The following is an 18919-nucleotide window of genomic DNA, read 5'->3' as shown; positions in this document are numbered from 1 at the left end:
TTTTCAGATATTTACCCAGTCGAGATGCCCGTGGGTCTCAGAATCGGATGCTTCAGATGTCCGAGCAGGCTGAAGTATTCTTCCCTCTCCCCACGCCGTACGAGCACGGTCAGGGGTCTCCCTCCGGGTGGGCCAGGCGTGTTTGGGGGCGGCCTGGGATGGCCTGTCCGCAGGGCCCAGCTCAGCCTGAGGGACTGCGGTGTGGCCTTCCGCACGGCTCTGACCCCATGGTCGGGAAGGGGCTTGCTTTGTTTTCGTTGGCTGGAGGGCACTTACATCCTGAGGCTGTGTCTTGGTGTAAGAAGTGGGGCCTGCGGTCTCAGAAGCAAAGGGCGCCCGCCGCCGGGCCAGCGATCTTCCGGGTACGGACTTGGTGTGGGAGGAGAAAAGGTCTATGCAGTTGGGTGCTCTGTTTGTTTTGCTTAAAACGATCAAATATTTCAGATCTACAAAACGCTCTAAGGGATAAGACAGCGAACCCGGGGAACCTATCCTCTGGCGTAAGAAATGAAACATTACCTGGTCCCCTTCCCGGCCACCAGCTCTGTCCCCTGGAAGTGACAGTCTCTTCGCACGGGTGTTTTTTCCCTGTGGGCACTATCCCCTTGCAATTTCCTTCCAGAAGGGGTGACTCAGGAAACATTCTTTCCTTCCCCAAAGGACCAGTCCTTCGGCCTGGAGCCTTCCCCTGTGTAGTCTTGGAGGCGTCTGGGCCCCCGGGGGGCCAGGCAGGATGGACCCTCGCGGGTGAGGGGTCCTGGTTCTGGTTGCTCCCCCGCCTGCCTGACCCGGGTCAACTCTGTCCCCTCCCTGAGCCGACGGCTGCTCCCTCATCCAGACACCGGGGTCCCAGCTGGCCCACTCCGAGGGCGGTCAGGAGGATGGTGCGGGCCAGCTCCCCCCACGCCCCCAGCAGCAGTAAATACCAGGGGTCGTCACTATGGTGCACACTGGGGCACTCTTCCTCAGGGAGACAGAGGAGAGGAGCTGCTCCCACCTTGTCCTTGGGGCACACGGGGCTTGTCCCACCCCCTTGGCGGGACCGTCAGAGCCGTCTTCGCGAACAGACAGCTCTAGACTCCTTCCCCAAAATAAAAAAGCAAAAGAAAGGGGTTTCTTCACAAGCTGTTTAGCAACTCAGGGAGGGAAAAAACAATCAGAGACGTGGAAACAGCTCTGGGGGGGTCCGGCGAGCACGGAGCCGGCGCTTCCCTGCGGCGAGCCCGCAGAGCCGCCTGGACCCCCGCTGCAGGAACTGCGCCTGCTGGTTTAAAGGGGAACAGGAAGAGCGTGGCGGGTTGAGCAACTCGGAGCCCAGATTGGGGCCGGGCAACCACAGCCCGAGGACGCCGCAGCTGCCTGGCGTTGGCACAGGAAGCGCCCCCAGCCCGGGGCGGGCAGGCCCCTCTGGGCACGGAGGGCACCTTGGGGTCCCACACGCTGCTGCAAGGGCCCGGCTCGTGGGCCAGGGGCTGTGGCCCATGCTCGCTGGGCGCCGAGCTCTAAGCCAGAGGGTTAGACAGATGGAGGGGGGTGGTCCCCCTGGGTGCCCTCAGCCCACAGCTCAGCCTGCCTCTTCCAGGAAGCCCTCCCGGGACTCTTGGGAAGTTTATCACCTCATCACCGGCCTCCTCCTTATAACCCGCTTTTTAATACCCTCTCCCCTGTGACTGCCTTCGGGTATATGCAGACCAGTTCCAAACACTGAGCAGGTAGCTCTACCCAGGACGGCTGAGAAAAGGAAGAACTCACCCATTATCCCACCACCCGAGCACCTTCGCTCATGTAATTGCCCTGAATTTCCTTCTAGACTTCTCCTTTAGTGCACGTTCTTGCATATGGTTTAAACACCATACAGGCATCCATAATCTCGTGGGCATTTGTCCAAGGGCTTCTCATCCCCAGACTCCTCCGCCCTGGGTACTCGGACTGTTGTTTTATTGGTACGTTGTTGTTTTGATTTTTTTCTTGTTAAGATTTTATTTATTTATTTGACAGAGAGAGACCCAGCAAGAGAGGGAACACAAGCAGGGGGAGTGGGAGAGGGAGACGCAGGCTTCTCGCGGAGCAGGAGCCCAAAGTGGGGCTCGATCCCAAGACCCCAGGACCACGACCTGAGCTGAAGCCAGACGCCCAACGACTGAGTGTCCCGGGCGCCCCACTGGTAAGTTTCCATAAAAGCGTCTTTGTGTGGAAAACTTCCAAACGCGCACAGAGGCAGGGTGAGGCCCAAGAGAAATCTCGATGCCCGTCGAGCGGCTTCTAAGATTCTCAGTCTGTGGTTCAACCACGCGGGTGTTTTTTTTCTTATTGTGGTGTAGTAGATAAAAGATGAAAGTTACGTTTGAACCAGTTGTAAGTGTACAGGTGTGTGGCCTTAAGTGCGCTCACCGTGTTGTGCGAACATCGCCACCGCCGGCTCTAGAAGTTTCCGTCTCCCCAAACAGAGACTCGGTGCCGTGAGAGAGGAGCTCCCCAGCGCTCCCTCCCCAGCCCCTGGGAGCCCCTCTCCCCCTTCCTGCCCTGCTGAGCGTGAGGAACTCGGTGCCTCGTATAAGGGGGATGAGAATAATATTTGACTTTTCGTGAGCGGCTTCTTTCACTCACGATGTTTTCGCGGTGATTTCGCGTGAGTCACGGGTTCTTTGTCGCGGCGAGCGACGCTCCATGTGTGTCCATCCGTCCGCGTTTTGTGTGTCCATCCGTCCGTCCTGTCCTTTTGTGTTCTGTGACCCTGGCATTTTCAAGCAAATCCAGACACCATCTTGTTCCGTCCACAAATACGTCTAAGCGCTTAGAGACGCGGGCTTTGAGAGTCACGGCAGTGCCGTTGTCCCGGCTGACGACAGGTCCCGGAGGTCCCCCAATATCCCGGCCACGCTCAGACAGCTGAGAATCTCGCGAGCGTCTTCCTAGAGCTGCTGCCGTTTATTTGTTAAGGAGACTGGGCTGTCGCCCCACGGAGTGTCTCACAGGCTCGAGTCGGATGGCGCGGGTCCCGTGGCTTCTGACGCATCCCTCTGTCCCCCGGGGCCGGACCTGACGGACCTGACTCAGGGTCAGGCAGGAGCGCTCCCGAGCGGACCGCGTCCCTCCCACCGCGTGGAGCCATGGGCCTTCTGGTCCGCCCCGCAGCGTCGAATCTCCTTTGGCTTTCATTTTTTCTCCTCCGTGCTGATTGTTACTGCTTATCTCAAAACCATCGCAAGCTCACAGAGCTGTATTTCAAGGAGTATTTCAGTGAACTCGTGCGCACCCAGAAACCCCATTCACGTTTCCCAGTAGGTGGGACCCCTAGTTGCAGTCCTGACCCCCCGCCGGCGAGCCCCAGCAAGGGCCGCTCGCCGGTCAGTCTTCAACGTGGGTATTCTCGGGCTTTTCCGTGGCATTCGCAGTCTCGACATGTTTGGTGTTCCAGGCTAGCCTTCTGTCAAGTGCTCTCAGTTTGGGTTTTTCTGACATTTCCTCACGAGCGGATGAACGCTATGCATTCTGGAAGATCCCAGACGCTCCGAGCCGCCCGCCGGGTGGGGGCACGCACGGCGGTCTGTCCAAGCCGGGGGCATTGGCGCTGAGCCCGGGATTGTGACGGTGTCTGCTAGGTCTTGCCGTTGTGACGGCACTCCCCCACGTTTGTGTTTGGTAAGTCTTTTGGGGGGAAATACTTGGAGACTGGGTGAAATCCAGCTCCGTGCCCCGCTTTCACCAGTCTTAGTGTCCTTGAGCAGTTCTTGTTTTCATTAACCATTGCTGTTAGGATTGCCAAATGGTGACTTTTTAATTCCAGTGTCCCGCGCGGCTGTCGGCTTCTCCTGTTAGGAAGAGTCTGCTCTGCTCTTACGCTCATTCACGTATCCCAGTCGGATCTGTGCGTTCCTTTCCTGCCTTCCTGCCTCCTTTCTTCTTTCTTTCCTTCCTTCGGGAGTCAGAGCCGGAGAGAAGGAGCAGGAGTGGGGCGGGGAGTCGGGGAGGTGGGGCAGAGGGGGAAGCAGACTCCTTTCTGAGCAGGGAGCCCAACGCAGGGCTCGATCCCAGGACCCCAGGACCCCGAGGTCGTGACCTGAGCAGACGGCAGACACTTACCGTACTGAGCCACCCCGGTGCCCGCCGAACTCTGGGACTGTCACTGTTTTCGTCCTCGGCTACGTCTGCGTGAGCTGCTCTTGTCACCCAGCATGCTGCGGCGGAGCTTGTCCACGCGCAGCCGCCACGGACGCCTCGCTCCTTGCTCTCCGTGACAGTTCTGCGGATGGCCCCTTCCCCCGCCTCCGAGTCCCCCAGCAACACTGCAGGGATGTCCTTTGTGCGGGGACCCTGGTCCCTCGGGGGAAGCATTGTATCCTGAAAGCTCACCTGGCCAGAAACTTTTTCCTTCTTCTTCTTTTTTTTTTTTTAAAGATTTTATTTATTTATTCGACAGAGAGAGATCACAAGTAGGCAGAGAGGAAGGCAGAGAGAGAGGAGGAAGCAGGCTCCCCGCTGAGCAGAGAGCCCGATGCGGGGCTTGATCCCAGGACCCTGGGATCATGACCAGAGCCGAAGGCAGAGGCTTTAACCCACTGGGCCACCCAGGCGCCCTTCTTCCTTCGTTTGAACCCAAACGTACCTTCTTGTGCTTCTGCTGCCCGTCCCCATCCCCCGCCCCCGGCGTCTCAGTTCTGCGTGAAGGAGCCCTGGCGCTCTGAGGTCAGATCTGAAGCTCGTCGCCCTGCAGGTCACGGCCTGGGTGAAGATGCCTTGGGTCCGCAGCCTCCCTTCTCCGAGCGACTCCCGGCTTCCTCCAGCCGCCCTCCATCCATGGCCTCCGGTGCCTCGCCAGCCGCTCCGGTCATAGCCTCATCTGTGGGCCTGATGTCCGGTGGCCTGACTGGAGGGGACCTGCAGGCCCTTCTGTCCGGGGCCCAGGCCCTCCTACCCTGCTTTTGGCGGCCACAGCCGCTGCTGAGCCGGCTGAGTGGAAGTGAGCAGGAGCCGGGTCCTCAGGCTCTAGCCCTTGTGTCTGCTGTGCAGACGGGTGGGCGCTGATGAGGCCCTTTTGTGTCCGTCCCCAGCTTGGCTCTCACCACCGTGCCGGGGCAGGTATTTCAGCCGCGCTTGCAGACGAGGACGTGAGCCTCTGTGGGCCTACGCCAGTGGTCCTCGGCGGGGAGCAGCCTCAAGTTAGGCCAGTGTGCCGGGCCCTTGGTCAGAAACTCATTTCAAAGGATTCGGGGGGTGGGGGATGGTGCGGGAGTCAGAACCTTGGAGAGGACCTCTGAGCCTGGGGTGGGAGCACAGGTGCGGGGGAAGGGAAGGGAGAAATTTCCAGAACCACGGGAGGACGGCGTTGTCTCCGTCAGGTCTCCCTGAGAGGAGCGGCGATCCTTGGGGAAGGGAGGCAGCCAGTTGCACAGGGTGGGTAGCGGAGAGAGGCCCCGGCCCTGCCCTCCCCCCCTCCAGTCTCCTGACTTGGCTCCCCTCTCACTGTTGCCGGAGGCGGTGGAGGTTGGCCTGCGGGGCCACTGGCCGGCTTCTGCAGGTGGGAGGAGCCGTTGGAAGGTGGGTCAGGGGAGGCAGATGGAAGGTTCCCGCACAGAGGCTTCGTGGATGGCCTGAGGTCTGAGGCGGGACTGGGGGTGGTGGCTGTCTAACACCTGGTCCTGGAGACGGGTCTCAGCTCCTTTCCCCTCCGTCCTCCCCCGCCCCCAGCCACGTGCACTCACAGCCTCACCGGGCTCAGTGCGTGTGGGCTGGTCCTGTCACCCAGCCCCAGCGCTGCGCAGGTGCTCAGAGAGGCTGACCTCCAGACCTGCTGGGGAGTGTCCCCACCCCCGGGGGCTGGTCTCTGCCCCTGCTCAGCACCCGGCTTGTCTGGAAGGAGCAGACTTGACGGACGGACAGTGTTTTCCTGCAGAGCAGGTGGTGGGAGACCCCACTCAACAAATTCTCCGCTTCCTCTGCCTCCCTGGCAAACGGAGAAAGAGTTGGGCTGAGGACCAGTTAGAATTAAGTCTGGCTGTCTGGAAGGAAGCAGGAAGGCAGGAGGAGGGGAGGAAGGGAAAGGAAAACAGGAAAGAAGGGAGAGAAAGAAGGAAAACAGGAGAATAAATGAGAAAAACAGTTCTTTCAAAACAGGAGAATAAATGAGAAAAACAGTTCTTTCACTCGACAGATCAGTAAACAAAGAAAACTCCAGAGGGAGCAGCTCCCGGCTGGCATGGCTGCGGCAGCCTCCCTTGTCTCCCGCTGGGCTGTTCTGTCACTCCTAGCACAGACCCTCAGGGGCAAAGATGGCTGCTCCGGTTCCAGCCATCAGGTCTGCATTCCAGCCAGCAAGAAGAAGAAAGGGGGAGGCAGAGCCCCTCCCTTTTTGCCTTGAGAAGAATGCATGAAGGAATGAAGCCCACTTCGGCTTACATTTCATTTGTTTAAAAAATAGCTTCTTGTGTTGAAAAACGCTTCTGGAAGGATGCATGCCAGGTTTTAGCGGTGCTGCCTCGGGGATTGAGATGGGCGGTGCTCCTGATTTTTGCTGGGAGATAAGCCCCATCCTTGCCAGAAGGCGGGCCCATGAGGGCGCCGCTGGAGTCCAGGCTCATGAGGAACAAGGAGCTGTACCAGGTCAGGAGAACAGGAGGCATTCTCTGCGGGGAGACCTGCGACTTACTGAGGCTTTTGTATGGGAAAGGAGCTAGGAACCAGGCTGGCCGTGGGCCCCAAATGGACGGTCCGGGCAGATTTCAGCCCCATGTGGTAAAGCACTCTGGCAGCAGAAGTGCAGAAGCAGTGCAGTGGGTTTTCCCAGGCATTTGGGATGGAGGTCAACCTCCCGGGCCTCAGCATATTTCCATGGACGGGAGCTCAGGATCTTCTGGTGCACTGTGGGATTCCTTGCACACTTGGAAGGGGGAGGGAAAAGAAATGTGCCTGCAGGGCCAAGCCCTGAATGCCACACGTGGCAATCATTCATGCTGGGTTGCGTGTGGTCACTGCTCCAGGTGCTGCCCTAAGAGCCCCACCAGGTGTCCTCTTGAGCAGCCCTCCAAGCCTCCGTACCCCGAAGCCGAGCACGCAGAGGTGGGCAGCGGCCTGCCGGCCCACACTCACAGCCGGCAGCAGGCAAGGCCAGGATGGGAACCTGGGTGGTCCTGCCAGGGCTTGGCCTGGCCATCTGGCCGACTGGGCTGGCCTAGAGACACGCAAAAGGTCCGATGTGCTTTCCATACCCACCTGGCTCAGAGGGCTGTCCTGAGGCCGTTGGCAGAGCGAGGAAGGACAGGCTTCCAGAGGGCAGGGAGGGACTCAGCGCTGCGGAGCTGGGAGGAGGGCGAGCCCTTCTCTTCGGGAGGAGCCCAGGGCCGTGGGGGTCAGTTCCGCCCACGGTGCTGCTGCAGGCCCCTCGCCGGAGTCGCAGGACGGGAGGCCCAGATGTCTCAGCGGGGGCTGTCTGGCCCTGAGCCTTCCCGGACACTGTTTACGGCTCGGCTTCCCGTGCAGACCTACCTAGAAGGGGAGACTGCAGGTACCGTGGGCAAGCACCTGCCCGTCCTGTGCCCCTGACCTTCCAGGGCTGAGACTTGTGTCTAGAGACTCCCAATTGACGAGGGCCACTTCCCCCCTCCCTGTGCACAAGCCTAGGGGGCGGGTGGGGGAGAAATTACTCCGTATCCCAGGGAAGCCACCAGCAAAGGGTCCTGTAGGGAGTTTCAGACGCGTCTCTTGACAAAAGACACATGGCGCCTGGGAGACTGGGCAGGGCAGCGCGGAGCTCGGAAGCTACCCCAGGACGGCCCCGTGTTGTGGGAGGCAGCCCCAGCCGTCGTGCCGTAGGGCCGGGCAGGGTTTGGAAGGCGGCGTCCCAGGCCGCAGCGGTCCCTCTGACACTCGGGGATCGTAGGCTCCCTCATCCCCTCATCGGAGCCTCTGCGGAGTCAAAGGCCCATAACGCTCTCAGCTCTGGAGGTTTCTTCCAAGGTCGCCCTCGTAGGAGGTGGGGAGGCTCGCGGGGCACCAGCGGCTCACAAAACAGGCTCCTGGTCCCGGGACCAGGGGAGTTCCAAGTCGATTGAGAATCAAGGAGTGACAAAGTCAAAAGTGTTTCTGTCTCTGACTTTGGAGTCCCAACTACTCGGGAACGCAGGGGGGAGTGTTGTTCTGAGAATTTGTAAGGAAGTAAAATTTCGAATGAAGGAATTGTTAAAAATTCCGTCTTTCGGAGAAAGGAAAACAAGAAGAAAGCTCTTGACGTTGGGTGTTGGGAACTCCCGCAGGAGCATCCGTGCCCCGGGCATGTCCGCGAGTTGGTGGACCTGTCCTCTCCCGCACCGGTGGGGAAGGCGCTCGAATCTGTGGCCAAAGTGCTTTGGGCTCTGAGCAGGCTCTGCGACTGGAAATGGAAATGGCCCTCCGTGGTGCGGCCACTTGGGACGGCGACCCCGAGCGCTCAGGAACCCCGGACACCTCAAGTCCAGTGCCTGCCCTCCTTGGTGGTGCGGCCTTGGCCCCCAGCTCCTGGCTTGGTCTCGGGAGAGAGCCACGGGGCGACCTGCCCTGGTGACAGCGAATGAATCAGGCTGGACGCTGGGGTCCGGGGTTCTCTCCCAGAGGCCAGCGGCAGGCTCTCGGGCCGCTGAGCGGCGTTCACATGTGGCTTCCAGAAACTGGAATGACTCCCCAGTGAACAGAGGTTGGGAACAATTAAATTTAAGGTCACACGGTGGGGGCAGCTTGGAAGACCGTGGCGCTCATGCGTGGCCCACAAACTCTGTTCCAGACCAGGAGGACCCGTTCCCACCCCAGCCTTTCCAGTAAGAAATGTTGCACCTGGGCGGGTCCAGAAACACATCCGAGAGGTGAGAAAGCAGCCAGCGAGGTGCTGAGTGTCCCACTGAGAACCGAGTGGGAGGGGTTCATGCGTTGGTGAGGGGCGGGTGCTGACAAGACGGGGGGCCAACGGACATCTAAGGTGCATGGGGGGAGCCCCCAAAGTACAAGGCTGGCGAGGCTGGGCCTGTGCACGGGGTGATGCAGGTGGGGATGGAATGGGGGGGGTCTCCCTCGGTGGGGTCCCTGCGTCCGTGCTTGGGGCATTTGTGTGAGCCTCAGAGGGTGTGGAGGAGGAGCAGGAGATCAGGAAGATCAGGAGACCTGACCCTGTGTGTGGGTCCCAGTTGGGCTCTGGCTGTGGTGTTGACCTTGTCCCCAGGCAGAGTCCCTGAGAACCGGGCTCCCCTGCTCCAGCTGGCCCGGCCCGCGATCTTTCAGTTCCCCATCGGCCCTGCGTTCCCAGGGCCGCTGCTGCCCACCCCAGCTGGAAGCCCGGCCACAGGGCCTGCGGTCCTCCTCCTGCGGCCGGCTCGGCAGCTGGGAGTGGGGCTCTGCGTGCCAGCGCCGGTCCCCACCCGGCTGGAGACATGGGCGCGGGCCCATCTGGCCTGCACGTGTGGGCTCTCAGGGGGCTTTGTGGGGCAGGGTGAGGCGGGGGTCCCAGGGCTGCCCGAGCCTGAGCTGGGCGCCGCCGTGGCCGCCCCTGACCCCCTCTGAGCCCCCGCCGTGATGTCGGCGATGCGATCGCAGGGAGGCTCGAAAGGGACAAAATACGTCCGTCCTCACACCACATGTGCCCAGATACTGACCTGCTTCCACGGTTTGTGAGACCATCCTCACACCACGTGAGCCTCAGAGGGTGTGGAGGAGGAGCAGGAGATCAGGAAGATCAGGAGACCTGACCCTGTGTGTGGGTCCCAGTTGGGCTCTGGCTGTCGGTTGCCCACATACCGACCGGCTTCCACCTTCTCTTTGAACGAGCTCCGTGCGCCTCTCCCCTTCCCGGCTCTGCCCCCTTCCTCCCCCCGCACTCCTCAGCTCCCGCGGGGAGGACACTGGGCTGGTCCCCCAGGCTCTGCCGCCATAGAAACGGGGCCCCAGGGAGGGGTTCCTGGGAGATGCCTCTCCAGCTTTCCTCTCGGGCACTCCCAGGCCCCTGACCGGGCCCCCGTCTGGTTCGGGGGGAGCACTCGGGTTTGCTGAACCGAAGGATTGGATGTGGAGCCCCAGCCAGGGACGTGGCCGCGTGGGGCAACGCGGAGGTGCCTCCCGCTGGAGTCCTTCAGTGCCATCTCACGGGGCCACCTGCAGACACACTGCGCACGCCCAGACCTTGGGGTGACCACAGGGGTGACCGAATTGGAGGGAGGTCAAGGCCAAAGCCCCGTCCTTGTATGTGTGTCTCAGGACGATTCTTTTTCGCTGACAATTTAGAAGCAAGAGCTAGTGCTAAGTCTCAGGGACAAGACTGACTTGCCACTCTCCCTGGGACATTCTGTGTCTAAAGCTATTTCTAGATGTTCCCAGCCTGGGTGGGAGCACCTGCCCCGCCATCTCGTAGCATGGACCACAGAGACAGTGAGCCCACTCCCATGTGCGCAGAGGAGGCACGAAGGGAGACACGACCTCCCGTGTTCGCAAGCAGGTCAAGGCAGAACCAGGGGCGCAGTTCGGGCTCAGTCCCGCAGGACCCCCAGGAGAGAGGGCAGGCTGGCTTTCCCCGTGCAAGGGTGGGCAGTGCCACTCTGCTGTCTCGGAGCGAGCATCTTCGGGGACCCTCGGTGGTCAGGGGTGCTCCCTGAGTCCTCGCAGAGGGTCAGATAAAGCCCAGGACCTAGGTCGGGACCCAGAAGCACCCTTGGCCTATGGGATTGTCAGGAGCCGCTGTGGGGAAGTCGGCCCGACTCAGGTGTCCCCCCACAGCCTCCAGGTACTCAGTGTTCGTCCTGACGACAGCTAGGGCCGAGCCCTTGGTCTGAATGGCCATCACGCAGGCCGCCAAACCTGCACGCTGACTGCTGCAGCAGGAAGCTGGGGACAGCTTGGGTCGAGGTCTGGTTTGTGAGACCATCTCTTTTCCTTCCCTCTTCTCACCCAGGGAGTCGCCCTCCGCCCCTCAACCTGGTCACCCTACCCTCCCAAGCTCAAGGAAAGCTTCTTCCCCAGGTCTGGCCGGAGCAAATCCTTCTCCCCAGATTTCAGGAGGCAGCGCTGTGCCAGGGAAGGAGAGCTGAGCCGGGCTCTCATCCCCACCCCGCACTGGCTGGCGGGGGGCCCCGTGGAGGGCATTTGGCCTGTTTGAGCCCCATTTTCTCATCTGCCACAGAGACCAAGTTTGGAAACGCACAAGGTGATCTCAGGGGGATCCCAGGATCCTGAGAGGATGCCGTGTAAGACGGGGACAGGGAGCGCCCACCGAGCCCAGCTAGCCATGGTCTCCTGGGTCTGGTTGGGAGAGTGAGTCCACCTCCTGGGGTACAGAATCTCAGTCCTTCGAGTGTGGGAACCGGGGCTCTAAGCTGCTTCCGGAGACTTAGACATCGTAAAGCATTTCTCACACCGCGGCGTCTTTGGCTTTGCTCACTTAGCGGCCGTGGCCCTCCATCCCCTGTCCACATCCCCAGCTTGCCCTGGGCCAGGGGCGCTGTCGTGTGCTTTTTGGGCATGTGTGTGATGAAAATCTACCCTGTGGTCTTGAGATTCCAAGTCTATCTTTAGAATTTTGGTCACTCTGGACAAGTGGTTTGGGAGTGAAGACTTTCTTCTTTCTGTTCCTATATGCAGCACGTAGGAGCCCTTCCCCACGCGAGCGCAGCCCTTTGCAAAGCTTCCCGCCACGTGGTTAAGCCCACCCGACGGCAGAGCCTGGGTGTTTGTAGTCTCGGCTCTCCCCCGGCCTCCGACGACCGAGAGCCGGGCCCGCTGCCAGGGAAGGCTGTCCCTTCGTGCGCTGCCGCGGACTCGGTCTGTGTCAGCTAACTTTGCGAAGCTGGGGGTCAGGGGTTCTGCCTCTCCAGAGCAGAAGTGACTGATTGATAGATCAGCCGTCCGCATGATCGATTTTGAAATCCTGACTCGAGCCACTCACATGACACGTCCATCGATTCCCCTTGGCCTGGGGTAAAAACGTGTCATGTGACTCTCCCTGGGGTACCTGCGGCTTCGCTAGAGCGTCTCACGGTGCGGGATGGATCCCGCTCCGACCTCTGCTCCTCGAGGTTGGCATGGGTGTCTGTTGCGGCTGCGCCCGCTGGGGGCTGCTAACACGTGGCTGGGAGCAGGAGGCGCACGTCCCCACGGCTCCCGAGGCTCCCAGAAAGGACCCTCACCGGCCTGGTTGGCACCTTCTGGTGGCTGCCGCAGTGCCGGCTGTTTCTTGGCTGGTGGGCGCATCTCTCGGTCTCCCCTGTCTGTGTCCGAATTTTGCTGCCGTCACAGGGCACCAGGTGTCGGCTGCGGGACCCACTCTATTCCCATGACCTCGTGGTCAGCCAATGGTGTCTGCCCAGCCCCTGTTTCCGAATGAGGCCACTTCCTGGGTAGGTGGGTTATGGCTTGAACGCATCTTTCCAGGGGATGCGGTTCTGCCCACAATGGAGAGAGAAGCTGATCTTACTTTTGGTAACCGAGAGAGTTTATACCTGGAGCTTGCTTGCTTTGGAAGATGCATCCAAAAGTGTAACAAAGCTCATTTTACTGATTTATTTCGTTGTACCTGTGATAACTCCTGGCCCACTTCAGGTCTTCCTGGTTGTCCTTTGGGTGTGGCCTCTCCTGGGCCCGTGTGTGGCAGGATTTCTAGGAACGTGGTCTTCTTCACCGTCCTCACCCGGAACACACTTCTTCCACCTTCCAGGGGTGTGTTGTGTGGATAAAGCCCAAGGCCAACCTGTGTTCCAGGCCTGACGTCACCCCGTAAAGGGACAGGCACGTGGGCAAAGTCTGGGGGAGCAGGCGCCGGCTTCCAGAGCCTTCTACTGGGGGTCACACAGGACACACTCAGTTCCCCAGCAGGGGTGTCCACCAGCAATGCTCGTTGGGGGCTCAGCACCCGGGGTTTTCCTGGGGGCTGGTCACGGGAGCTCACCAGCCCCAGAGCCCTGGGAGGCCGTCTGTACCAACGGTGTCGGTGCAGGGAGCCCCTCTTATCAGTGCTGGGAGTGAAGGACCCTCCCTGAATTCATGCTCCCAGACCTTGTAGAGGGGCCTTTCTGGGGCTGTATGAGCTCGCTTCTGCTCCCTTCTGCTGGGCGGTGCTGCCCTGAGCTCCTCATGACCTTGCTGCTACAGGGCTGGACATCTGGAACGCCCCACACAGCTCCCAGAACCCCAGCATCTGTCCCTGACCCTCCCCATGCTCTATTTTGGGGTCTTCAAAGTCCTTACAAAATGTAATGTCTTTCCTCGCGTGTGTGGAGCCTGCCGCAGCCGCCTCCTCTCGGGTGCCCCCAGTTTGAGGGTTCGTTCTAAACAGTAAGGTGTTAGTGTTTCCACTTTGGGCTTTTTAGACTAGAGGCACGTGGTTCTGGATCGGTTAATCCACGTGGACCACGTGGTTCTGGATCGGTTAATCCACGTGGACCGCGTGGCTCTGGATCAGTTAATCCACGTGGACCACGTGGTTCTGGATCAGTTACCAATCGCTTGGCCTCTGTGTTGCTGTTCACTGTCTTCAGTTTCTCAGATCGTGGAAATGTCTGTTTGTCTTCTTGGCCCTAAGACATGGAGTATTTGCCGAAATGCACTCTCGAGGGTCCTGCTTCTCTGCAGACCCTGTCACTGCACTCTGTCGCCGAGTGGATCTGCAGCCTGGAGCCCTGGTCGGGCAGTGGGCGGCGGTGGTAGGGACCAGCCCACTCCGCTGAAGCCCCATGGCCCGCTCCCGCCCGGGGCTCTTTGCCGCCCTCCCCTCCAGGCCCGTTTCTCGGGGCTGTGTCTTCTCTCACTCAGGGGCCTGTGGGTCTGAAGACCACATGCACTTTAACCCCAGCATGTATGAGACGTGGACGGGGCTGGGGGCACCCGGGGCTGGAGTGAGCTTGCGTCTGGCTACTGACCTTGCCTGACAGGTTCAATGTTTGCCACTCGGTGCGGCTTCCAAAAGTCCCCACTTCTTTTTAAAAAACGTTTTATTTTGGGCGCGCCTGGGTGGCTCAGTGGGTTGAGCCTCTGCCTTTGGCTCAGGTCATGATCCCAGAGTCCTGGGATGGAGCCCTGCGTTGGGCTCCCTGCTTAGCAGGGAGCCTGCTTCTCCCTTTGCGGCACCCCCTGCTTATGCGCTCTCCCTGTCAAATAAAGATAAATTCTTAAAAAAAAAAAAAAAAAGAAATTTTATCTTTAAGTAATCTCTACATCTAACTTGAGGCTCGAACACAAACCCCGAGATCAGAGTCACACGCTCAGCCGACTGAACCGGCCAGCTGCCCCCGAAAGTTCCCACTTGTTCATTCAGAGTGCTGATGGAAGCCTGGGGGGGGGCTGTCTCATTTCATGGAAAAACATTTACCCCGAAATAAGGCCTGCGTATTATTCCGCACTCTGTGTTGGTCAAGAAAGGCGCACGGTCCGTGGTCGGGAGCAACCGAGTCAAGGTTACAACCCTCATTTGACCCAGACCTTACTTGCACGTGGCTGGTTTGGGAGGAAGCGTGGATTTCCTCTCCTGGCCAAGTTCCCACACGTTCTTTGGATGCATCAGGGCGCGCAGGGCAGCGCTCTTGAACCTGAAGGAGGACTTCTGTCCGCAGCTGTCCAGCGCGGGCCTTCTGTCCAGCAGAGTTGATTGGAAACGTCCCTTGTGTCTGGCGCTGCTCTCCACGTACTGAGCAGACCTGGCTCCTTGCGACGGTTTCGGGGCATAGGCAGGGCTCTCTGAGGAGGGTGACGGTGGGGGTGGGGACAGTCTTTAGACCCATCAGCTGTACCCTGGAGGCAGTAGCTGGAGAGGGGCTGGGAGGACCCCAGGGGGGCACAGGAGATGGCCCGAGCCGGAGTGGCGGACCTCAGGTGTGTCTGAGCCCAAGAGCTCTGAGGATCTTGGGTGACTTCATGCACAGCCAAAGGGAACCTGTGAGTCTGGTTCCTGCAGTGAGCACGTGGGAAGGAGAACAGAAAAACCATCAGCAAATACGGGGTGGGGGGTCTAGGCTGGGGTTTAGGGCAGAAAAGCGGCCTGACTCCAGGGCGTGGAGGGAAGCCAGCTGGCAGAAAGGCTGGGTGTCGGAGCTGGAATCCGCGGGTTCCGCCATGAGAGGTGGAACCGGGTGCTGTGGAGGCCCCGGTTTCCTCCGCAGCCGTAGCTTGACTTTCGCTAGTGCTACATTTTGCTCAGCAACCTCACTCAGAAGCACTGAACACCGTGGACGGTCGTGGGGTCCATCCACGGGAAAGTGTCGGGGAGCAGACCGTGGTGTTGTGTACGATGGGGTGTGACTCACGGATAGCGAAGAGCAGATGGTGGCCCCCCACAGCAGTGTGGACGAGTCCCACCCCAGTGCCATGGACAAGGAGGCCGCCCGGCAGCCCACGGGCAGACACAGAGACACAGTGGCCTCACCGCAGACCGCCACAATGAGGTGCGTGTCACGACAGAGTGGATATTGGAGGGGGAGCGGGTCCGACGGAGTTTCTGGCTCCAGGACCCACAAAGCTGCGTTTACAACACACAGTAGTCTAAGAAACATATACACCTTAATTTAAAAATACTTTATTGCTAAAAAATGCTTTCAGCAAGTCGCAGTCACTGATCACAGATCACCCCAACGAGTAGAACGAGAGGCTGGGAATTCCGTGCGGATTACTGAAACGTGACACAGACGAGACGTGAGCAAACGCTGTTGGAGAAACGACGCAGAAAGACAGGCTCCTCACAGGGGTGCCGCAAACCCTCAGTTTGTAAAAATGCCGTATTCGGGAAGTGCCACAAAACGCGGTATGCCTGTATATGGTGTGAGGTAGGGGTCCCGTCTCACCCATGGGGCTGTCTAGTCATCCCAGCCGGACACAGTATGGAATATGATCTCCAACAATGAGCCAGTATATAGCCGTCGGGCTGCATTCTCACCACCGAGAGTGCGTTATAAAGCCAGGACTTTGCAGATGGAGATGCCCTGGCCTGCGGAGAAACACAGAGGGCCGTGCTCAGGAGTAGAAGGTCTCCCCACATCTCAGCCCCGTCCAGCAAGGACCCCATTCCATCCCCTTTTCCCCCCTTATGGCGTGAGAAGTGTCCCAGCAGCCCAATGGACAGGTCCTGGGCACAGCCAGTGGTGAATACCGAGGTTCGCTCTGATCGACCCTTTCCATGAGCTTTTCACGCCGGCGCTGCGCAGACCATTGCTGGCTCAGGCACGGAAACTTTGCCGAAGCGAGGTTTTCTTCACCTTCACAAATTTAGGACACGAGGGGGAATCTGCTTGTTCATGTCCTTCCTAAGTGGAAGGGAGAAGCTTTTACAAGAAATAACTTTTTCAGCAAATCCAGTATATTTTTGTAACCTCTCATTTTTTTTTTCTCCCTGCAATTGTGACATGTCTACATGAAATTGGCCACAGGAAGGAAGCCCTGTTCAAGAAGCTATTTTCTGAACATCCCTCTACACCCCGGATTTCACAATATGCCTCCATTTAGGTGGGGAGACAGGGCCTTTGTGCCCCCAGGGAAGCTGCAGTTTGGGAGCCCAGGGCTGTCGTGAAGGACTTACAGCTTCTGCGGGATCCCCTCCGACAGACAGAAAAGGCAAGAACCAACAGAGTAATTAAATATTTATTTCAGAGAAAGAGACTTTCAGAGCAGAATGTCTAAGCTCTCCGGAAACAAGCCTGAAGTCAGAGGTCAACTCAATGAGATTCCACAATGGGGAAGCTAAGCGTTTAGAGAAGGACCAGGGAAAAATAGAACGACCCAGCCACTGGCAGGTACCAGTGACCCAGGGCTGCTGCTTTTAAGTGCCCTTCTGCTTAGATGCGAGCCCAGGGTCACCGGTTTACGGCCCCAGGAATGTCGGCCAACACTGACCACTTACCCACCGTCTGCGCAGAGCCCATTCCGAGCGCTGGGCTCGTAGCAGCCCGAACACTCAAGCTGTGGGCACGGTCAGAACCACCTGACTCGTGCTCCTTCCTGTAGGAGGGGTCACCTCCACGTGCCCGTGAGCTCAGGTGGAAAGGTGACCGCCACTGTGTCCCACACCTGCTGGGCACCAGGTGCTTCCCTTAGCTCACGCCGTCCTCACCCAAGCTGTCGGCGGTGGCTGTTTCTGTCTGTGGGCTGCACAGCAGGGCACAGGCTCAGGGTGGTCAGACAGCTTTTGAGAAGGGCACATGACAGCTCTAGTGGAGCGGGGGCCATGACCCCAGGTCCGTTGGACTGTGCTCTCAGAGGCTGGAGCTCCCTGTCCCCGGCATAGTGCCCTGCGCTCCGCGGGTGTGGGGGGAGGGGACCGGCTCTCATCCTCACCAGCGTCCTTGGGGTGGGACAGACTCCAGCCCGCTCCTGGGGGTGGCTCCCTCTGACCTGTCGCCTTCCCTGCCTCACTCCCTAATGTGGCTTCAGAGCCTTAGGGACCTAGGGACCCTCTAATTCAAACTCCCAATCCGTAGCGAAACAGATGCCCTGGGAAGGACTACACGGGCTACACGGATGTGTCAGTGAGCGTTGCCGCGTTAGATGTGTGCCCTCTGGACTCTGGGGTCTGAAACGGCGCGCGCTTCCCACTTCTCGGCGTTCTGTGGGTGGACGGGAGATTCCTCAGCCGGTGTCCCCGGCTCGCCCACGTCGGCTGGGATCTGGGATCACGTCCTCCCGGGTCTTCAAACGGTGGTGAGCGTGTCCCGAGAGTGTCGGGTAGGACGTGCCTCCCCTTGGACATCACCGGTCACTCCTGTCGGCTGCGCTGCTCAGAGACGTCCAGAGGCAAGGACTGGTCCAGCTCGCGGTGGGAGGAGCAGCAGCGCCCGGGGCTGAGCGGGAAGAATGCCGGGAGCTCCATCGCCGAGAGGGTCATTATTCCCGCATCTGCCCAGATGGTGTGGCCGATCCCTGGCAGAGGTGGGCCATGACCCCAGGACATTCTACGCGCCTACCTAATGCACGGACAGGCTCTGGCTCCGTTCTATCAGGGAGGGACGTCGTGTGCCCACCCCTCCCCTCTGGACTGTGCCAAGCGGTGTCCCTTCCCTGACGGTCCCATGGGGCAGCCACCACGCTGCCTCCTTTCTCCAAAGATTCTCGGTTCTCTCTCCCTGCAGAGGGGCTCAGGGGGGGCAGTGGGGTCAGGAAAGACAATACGAGATGCCATTTATATTCCCATTTGCCTGAAAAGGCAGAGTAACTGCGCTTATGTTTAGAAGGGGAGAGACACTGGCAGCTTCCCGCGGCCCTCATGGCATGGGTCCTGAGTCCTGCTGGGGCGTGAAGATCCAGAGGATGGAGGGGACATGTCACAACCCAGACACACAGGTGGTGGCACGCTGAGATAGTGCTCACGTGTCTCATTTAGTAGACCGAGGGTTATAGCATCTTCACTCTCGGCAGGGGTTTGCTGCAAGCCGGGGCACGGCCACGGAAGCATCCCGTGTGGTACAGACGGCCGCCTTGGCGTGCTTTAAACAGTGGCTCCACTTAGGGATGACTCACGTGCTTTTCCATCAAGACACAGTTTCCAAATTGCTGCTTTCATTTTCGGAGGTGAGGCATGGTGTGACCTGGAGATCGGTGTGATTTCCTTCTTTGTGACGTACGTGTATCATTTGCTTTATCAGTAAATATGAAAATACGTACACTTAACCTGCCTCTTGGAAGTAGAAATCAGATTGTGAAGAAGAGCGTTTTGGGGCACGTGCCTGGCTCAGTCCGTAGAGCCTGCGACTCTTCATCTTGGGGTCATGCATCCAAGCCCCACGTCAGGTGTGGAAACTAACTTAAATTAAAAAAATTTTTTTGGCAATATTTATGCTTTTTACCATGCTTATGTGATTTCTGGGACTGAAAATTAAGTGGGAAAACCAAAAAATAGTGCTCCTCTGTACATCTAAGACTTCTTTAAAAGTAAGCTCCACACCACCTGGAGGCCCGACACGGGGCTAGAACTCACGACCCTGAGATCAGGGCCTGA

General features: G+C 59.2%; 1 protein-coding gene across 1 annotated transcript in view; it reads left to right on the top strand.

Annotated features, from left to right (window-relative positions):
* Positions 1-1295: 1295 nt before the first annotated feature.
* IRF8 (interferon regulatory factor 8) overlaps positions 1296-18919 on the top strand; it is a 69890-nt gene continuing 52266 nt past the window's right edge. Inside the window, exons 1-2 of the mRNA XM_082711633.1 lie at positions 1296-1785; positions 1999-2164. The gene's annotated coding sequence lies outside the window, so the exon portion shown is untranslated. The remainder of the gene's footprint in view (positions 1786-1998; positions 2165-18919) is intronic.

Source organism: Mustela nivalis, assembly GCF_964662115.1.
Source record: "Mustela nivalis genome assembly, chromosome: 18".
NCBI classification, from domain to species: domain Eukaryota; kingdom Metazoa; phylum Chordata; class Mammalia; order Carnivora; family Mustelidae; genus Mustela; species Mustela nivalis.
This window is presented reverse-complemented; position numbering and strand designations above follow the sequence as displayed.